The 6,634-nt window shown below is 39.6% G+C and overlaps 1 non-coding gene across 1 annotated transcript; it reads right to left on the reverse strand.

Annotated features, from left to right (window-relative positions):
- Positions 1-5,894: 5,894 nt before the first annotated feature.
- On the reverse strand, positions 5,895-6,030 carry LOC132008818 (U4 spliceosomal RNA). The gene has a single exon (XR_009401733.1). It is a non-coding gene; the product is annotated as a U4 spliceosomal RNA (small nuclear RNA).
- Between the last annotated feature and the right edge of the window lie 604 nt (positions 6,031-6,634).

Below are 6,634 nucleotides of genomic sequence, written 5' to 3' on the forward strand. Positions count from 1 at the left end.
CCGAAGGCAGCGGCTTAACCCACTGAGCCACCCAGGTGCCCCCTGCCCATTTTTTTTAATTGTCTGTTTTGTGTGTGTTGAGTTTGAGGAGTTCTTTATAGATCCTGGATATCAACATTTTGTATGTACTGTCATTTGCAAATATCTTCTCCCATTATGTGGGTTGCCTCTTTGTTTTGTTGACTGTTTCCTTTGCTGTGCAGAAGCTTTTGATGAAGTCCCCAAAGTTCATTTTCTCTTTTGTTTCCTTTACCTTTGGAGACATATCTTGAAAGAAGTTGCTGTGGCTGATATTGAAGAGGTTACTGCCTATGTTCTCCTCCAGGATTCTGATAGATTCCTGTCTCACATTGAGTTTTTTTATCCATTTTGAGTTTATCTTTGTGTACGGTGTAAGAGAATGGTCGAGTTCCATTCTTCTACATATAGCTGTCCAGTTTTCCCAGCACCATTTATTGAAGAGTCTGTCTTTTTTCCACTGTATATTTTTTCCTGTTTTGCCAAAGATTATTTGCCCGTAGAGTTGAGGGTCCATATCTGGGCTCTCTACTCTGTTGCACTGGTCTATGTGTCCTGTTTTTATGCCAGTACCATGCTGTCTTGGTGATCACAGCTTTGTAGTAAAACTTGAAATCAGGTAACATGAAGCCCCCAGTTTTTTGTTTGTTTGTTTTTCAACATTTCCTAGTGATTTGGGGTCTCTTCTGATTCCATACAAATTCTAGGATTATTTGCTCCAGCTCTTTGAAAAATACCGGTGGAATTTTGATCGAAATGGCATTTGAAGTATAGATTGCTCTAGGCAGTATAGACATTTTAACAATGTTTATTCTTCCAATCCAAGAGCATGGAATGGTCTTCCATCTTTTTGTGTCTTCTTCAATTTCTTTCATGAGTATTCTGTAGTTCCTTGAGTACAGATCCTTTACCTCTTTGGTTAGGTTTATTCCCAGGTATCTTACGGTTCTTGGTGCTATAGTAAATGGAATCGATTCTCCAATTTCCCTTTCTGTATTTTCATTTTTAGCGTATAAGAAAGTCATTGATTTCTGTACATTGACTTTGTATCCTGCCACATTACTGAATTGCTGTATGAGTTCTAGTAGTTTGGGGGTGGAGTCTTTTGGGTTTTCCATATAAAGAATCATGTCATCAGTGAAGAGAGAGAGTTTGACTTCTTCACTGCCAATTTAGATTCATTTTATTTCTCTTTGTTGTCTGATTGCTGTTGCTAGGACTTCTAATACTATGTTGAACAAGAGTGGTGAGAGTGGGCATCCTTCTCGTGTTCCTGATCTCAGCAGGAAGGCTACAAGCTTTTTCCCATTGAAGAAGATATTTGCTGTGTGTCTTTCACAGATAGATTTTATGAAGTTCAGGAATGTTCCCTCTATCCCTATATTTTGAAGTGTTTTAATCAGGAATGGATGCTGGATTTTGTGAAATGCCTTTTCTGCATCAGTTGAGAGGACCATGTGGTTCTTCTCTCTTCTCTTATTAATTTGTTCTATCACATTAAAAACTCCATTTTTATATAGAGAGTTCACTTGCTAGGACTAAAAAGAAATATAAATGCAAAAACGGTGAACACTCTTATAAAAAAAACCCTTACTATATTTGGGAAATTTTTTAGAATCTCAGAAATGATAATTAGATTTTTAAACATTTACTATTTTAAACAGCTGCTTAAAGTTAATTAAATCTGCCTTATATTTCTTGATTACCAAATCATTCCTATTATATTTCACACCAATTGCTTATCAAAAACTGCATTCCAAATAACCTCAGGCACTTGCTAATGACGCAGATATACAAAAATGGATCCTTCATTCCAATTTCCAGGGCTTGGACATAACTTGAAATCTAACTAGTATATAGAAGCAGGTGTTATTTATTGTCCCTCTCCCCACAAAAATCTACCCATCCCCCTGCCAACAGCCGGCATTTCAGAAAAGGCTGGTTCTAGTCCTAACACCAGATCCAGAAAGTGTACCACAGTTGGTGTAAGTCCATCACTGTGGCTCCCTTTCTCATCCCGTGTGGTGTATACATGTGCCATTGATACCAGATTGATGAATGAGTGGTGAGAAGCATCTTCCACAGGGTCTGAGAGAAGCAATGGCTCACTCTGCAGGAGTTCACAGAAAGTAATGGTCTCTTCTGGATGTTGCCATGTGTAAACCTAATGCTTGGAATTACTATAGCCATCCTGGCACCGTGAGTGGCTTTTCATTTGTAGTCTAGGCCAACATATGGAAAAGGCTCCAGTAGAGACACAGAAAGAACCATTTGTGGATTCCCTGTGAAATCATTGAGCCCCTGAATTACCTAACTAAGGAGCGTCCATTCTTCTGGTCTTGTTACAAAATAATAAATTTTCTCTATTGTTTAAGCTGTTTCGTGAGTTGAGTTTTCTGCTACCTTTCGCCAAAGGTATCCTGATTCAGAAATTAATCATGTTCTTGAGGTTTGTACTTTAACGATATTGATGGATTGGTAGCATGGGTTTTTATTTTAAAATGATTAAAAATTGTGGGTTTTTTTTTAAATAAACTTTCCTCTCTTGGTTGAATGTACTTATTGTGCATCTAACAAAGGAAAGATGAACCTTCAGAAATGGAACCTAGTAAGACAACAATTTCACTTCATAATGAATCTCTTTGTTATTTCTTAGAAAGCCAAGATAACCTCTAAAGCTTCCCAAGTAACAAAAATTGTAGACTTATTGAGCACTCAATGTCATGCTTAATTCTCCGAGGGGAAAGGGAGACCTAAAGTTTATTAAGCCACAAGTAGGTGCCAGGCTCACCACATAACTATTTTTAGTTAGTCCTTCCAGATACTCTAAGAGACATAGGTGTTATTAGCCTCATTTAGAAATGAGGAAATTAAGGATCAGAGACCAGAACTGCTTGCCAAATTTCATACACCTTGTGAAAGGCAGACAGATGTCACACCTGGTCAGAGTAACTTAAGAACTCAGGAGCAGGCAGAACAGTATTGATATAGATTCATTGATTTTCTAATTATACTGTGGTTATTGTCGTGATTATAAAGATGGCTGCATATTATTTGACATTCTTCCATTGAGATGTCAGTTCTAATTTCATACCCCTGAATTCTGGCAGGTTTCTGACTGCTTCCACTATTGAAGTAGACCAAAAGTGATATTATGTGCCTTCTGAGATTTCCCCCAAAAGAAAGCTTGAAGTTTTTACTTGATCCACAGAAACAGTTCCTCCTAGTGCCCTGACCTGCCATGATAGAAGCCAATGACGCTAAGGCCCCCATCCTGTGAGGAAACCCATGACCCATGAAGAGTCCTTGAAGAGGGGCCCTGGGCAACAGTTACAACTTAGCCCAGATTTTGAGATGTCCCCATCCAGACACCAGACATGAATGAAGAATGTTGAGTCTTTCTACTTGAGGTTTCAGACAGCATAAAACAGAGGGAAACCACCTCCATTGTTCTCGCTCCAAATTCCTAACCCACGTAAGCCATAAGCAATATGCAATAGTGGTTGTTTTATACCATGAAGTTGGGGCTGGTTGGTTACACAGCGATCAACAACCAAAGTAGTTATGGGAGGGAATGTCTCTGTTCTCAGGAAATACACATGGAAGCATGTAGGAATAAAGTAATGACACCTCCTTCAGACACCTCCACAAACGTGGAGACATTGCTGGAACAATAAGAGATTTCCTGGTAGTGATTCCCAAACCTGGGAATCATCAAAATCATTTGGATATCATCAAAATCATTTGTATATCATCAAAATATTCAAAATATTTTTTAAAATATTGATTCCCAGATATTGTAATAGATATACTTGTGGGGAGGACAGCATAATGGATAGAGATGTTGAGTCACTATGTTACACACTTGAAAGTAATAAAACTTTGTGTGTCAACTATACTCAAACTTTAAAACATTTAGTAAAATAAAATATGGATTCCCAAATCTCAGCAGACCTACCCATTCCAGAACTTAGATGATAGCACACACTCAATAAAAACCCAATCAGTATGGACAGTGGGGTGGGTATATGCTATGGTGAGTGCTGTGAAATATGTAAGCCTGATGATTCACAGACCTGTACCCCTGGGGCAAATAATACATTATATATTAATAAAAATTACTTTTAAAAAAAGAAAAACAAAACAAACAAACAAACAAACACAATCCAATCAGGAGAACTGTTTCAGATCAGAGCTTAGGCAAGCAATTGAAATCAGGAATCGTTCTGTCCGCTCTGAGTCCGTGAACACTAACTCTAGCCTGGACGCTGTTCCTCACGGCTATCCTTCTACAGGCTTGAAGGCCTCCATTACCATTCCCAGGCTCCTGCTCCTACAATCAGACCACATGGCCACCTGCCCCTTCAGCTGCATGTTTGCTCCTTTTGACACCCTGCCCGTGCCCTCCAGTGTGGTGGACCGCACTTTATCCGTGAGTTCAGGAATTGCAGGTATCCACAGCCCCTGGTTAAGTGAAGTGTTTCAAGACTGTTTGCTGCTCTTGGACAGTGAGAATCGGAGGAAAAACAAAGAGAGAAAAACAGGAGTACTGACAGACTGACGTGAGAAACAGAAGAATGTGCCACGTGAAAGGGTGGGCAGCAGATCCCGTGATTCCAGAGATGATGCCTCCGCCACCTGTACCAAAATCGCTTCCCATGGCGCCACGCTAAGTGTTTGCAAATTATTTCCTGTGGTTTCCAAGGAGAGGAGCTGGGTCCAGAGTGTAAATCAACATATTGCCCTCTTCAGCCACAAAGTCTGGCTACAACAGCAACAAAAGTAGGCTAAACTAAGCAATGAAATTAATGCAAAGTTCATACACATTCTGTCATAGGCTCCTTGTCCCATGAAACCCACCCAAAATCAGTTCCCAGAAGGTGTTTTAAGTATTCTTGACCTGGAGTACTTGTTTAAATGACAACAACAGCAGAGTTAATAATAATATATTTAACATTTCCTAAGCATTTGCTGTATGCTTAAACATCTTATCTAAAGGATATTATAAGCTTTACTCATTATGTCTACTAAAATTGATCACAATATACATGAGGAAAGGAGCTATGATAAAAATCTCAGTATACCTTAAAATAACTGGCACAAAGCTATTTGTACAGCAAGTGATCAAAATATATTTAATTGTTTAAAATAAAAACATAAGAGAAATAAGGAATTTATTGGATTAGAGGCATACATTTGGGAGTTATCTACCAAGGACACACAAAAAACTATCTAAGTAAATAATTTCCCTCAGAGAACAAAGCCCAATTTTCTTTTTTTGAATTATTCATTCACTCATTCATTTCAGTACTTATTTATTCATTCAATTGAGAGCGTCCTAAAAGCACTATTAGGGACAAACATGATTCTGATTCTCATGGAGCATAAATTATTATGAAAGGGACAAAGCTAAGTTATGAATTACTAATAAATAAGTTATTACAGACCACAATGAGAACTGAGGAGATGTAAGAGGTCGAGGACACGTGAAGTCTTAGGGGGAAAGGAGCAGAAAGTGTGAATAGCCCATGTAAAGAGGTGGGGTGAGAGTCTGGAGGGGAGCTGAGAAAGATTCTGGAGCTTCTCCAAAAAATGAAGCTCATTTGACTTTTACTTTCAGGGAGGTTGGAGACCAACACGCTGCTGAAAAGCAAAGGAAAAAGCTAAAACATTTAAAAATCATATATTAAGGCATATGGGGCATCTGGGTGGCTCAGTGGGTTAAGCCTCTGCCTTCGGCTCGGCTCATGATCCCAGGGTCCTGGGTTTGAGCCCCGCATCTGGCTCTCTCCTCAGTGGGGAGCCTGCTTCCCTTCCCCTCTCTCTGCCTGCCTCTCTGCCTGCTTGTGATCTCTGTCAAATAAATAAATAAAATCTTTTTTTTAAAATATCATATATTAAGGCATAAAAGGGCTCTAGAACAACAATGACCAAAGGGGATAACGTTTTAATTAGCAATAATCGCGCCTCGGATAAACCTCATTGGCTACGATACTGCCACTGGGCAAAGCTTGGGGACAACGTTTTAGAGAAGGCAATCTTACAGAGTGAGCTGAGGCTCTCCTCTGTCCCCGGGGGCACATGCTGACCTTGTATGTCAGCTAGAAAGGGACCAACAGTCAGGCTGGGCACAGGCAGGGCTCACTGTTGTGGGACAGAGAAACCAGTGGGGATCTTTCGGTTGAGCAGGATGCTGGTGTTAAAACTGGAGAAGTGAATGGTCTCAGGCACATGGCCACTTCCTCTCTCAAAGCACAGACTGGGATTGTGGTAGGAAATAAGGAGAGAAGGAGCTTCATTCAAGGTAGAATCATTAGGACTTGCTGATTGTTTGAATATAATCAATCAGAGAAAGACACTCAGGTTCTAACTTGAGCAAAATTGGATGGAATGATAGCAGAATGGGTTAGGGTGTTGAGGGAAGTTCAGAGGCTTTCCTGAGGTTACCAACTCGTTGGTAGCAAAACAAGGACTAGAATCCAAGTTTCCTGCCACTCATTCCAGTACTCTATATCATACTAAGTTAACTTTTCTTTAGGAATTCCTGTCAATAGTATTACATCTGCATCACACAGACACTACATAGATCTATTTCGTGCTTAGGAGCCCAATTTTC

This window comes from Mustela nigripes, chromosome 1 (genome assembly GCF_022355385.1).
Source record: "Mustela nigripes isolate SB6536 chromosome 1, MUSNIG.SB6536, whole genome shotgun sequence".
Lineage (NCBI taxonomy): Eukaryota > Metazoa > Chordata > Mammalia > Carnivora > Mustelidae > Mustela > Mustela nigripes.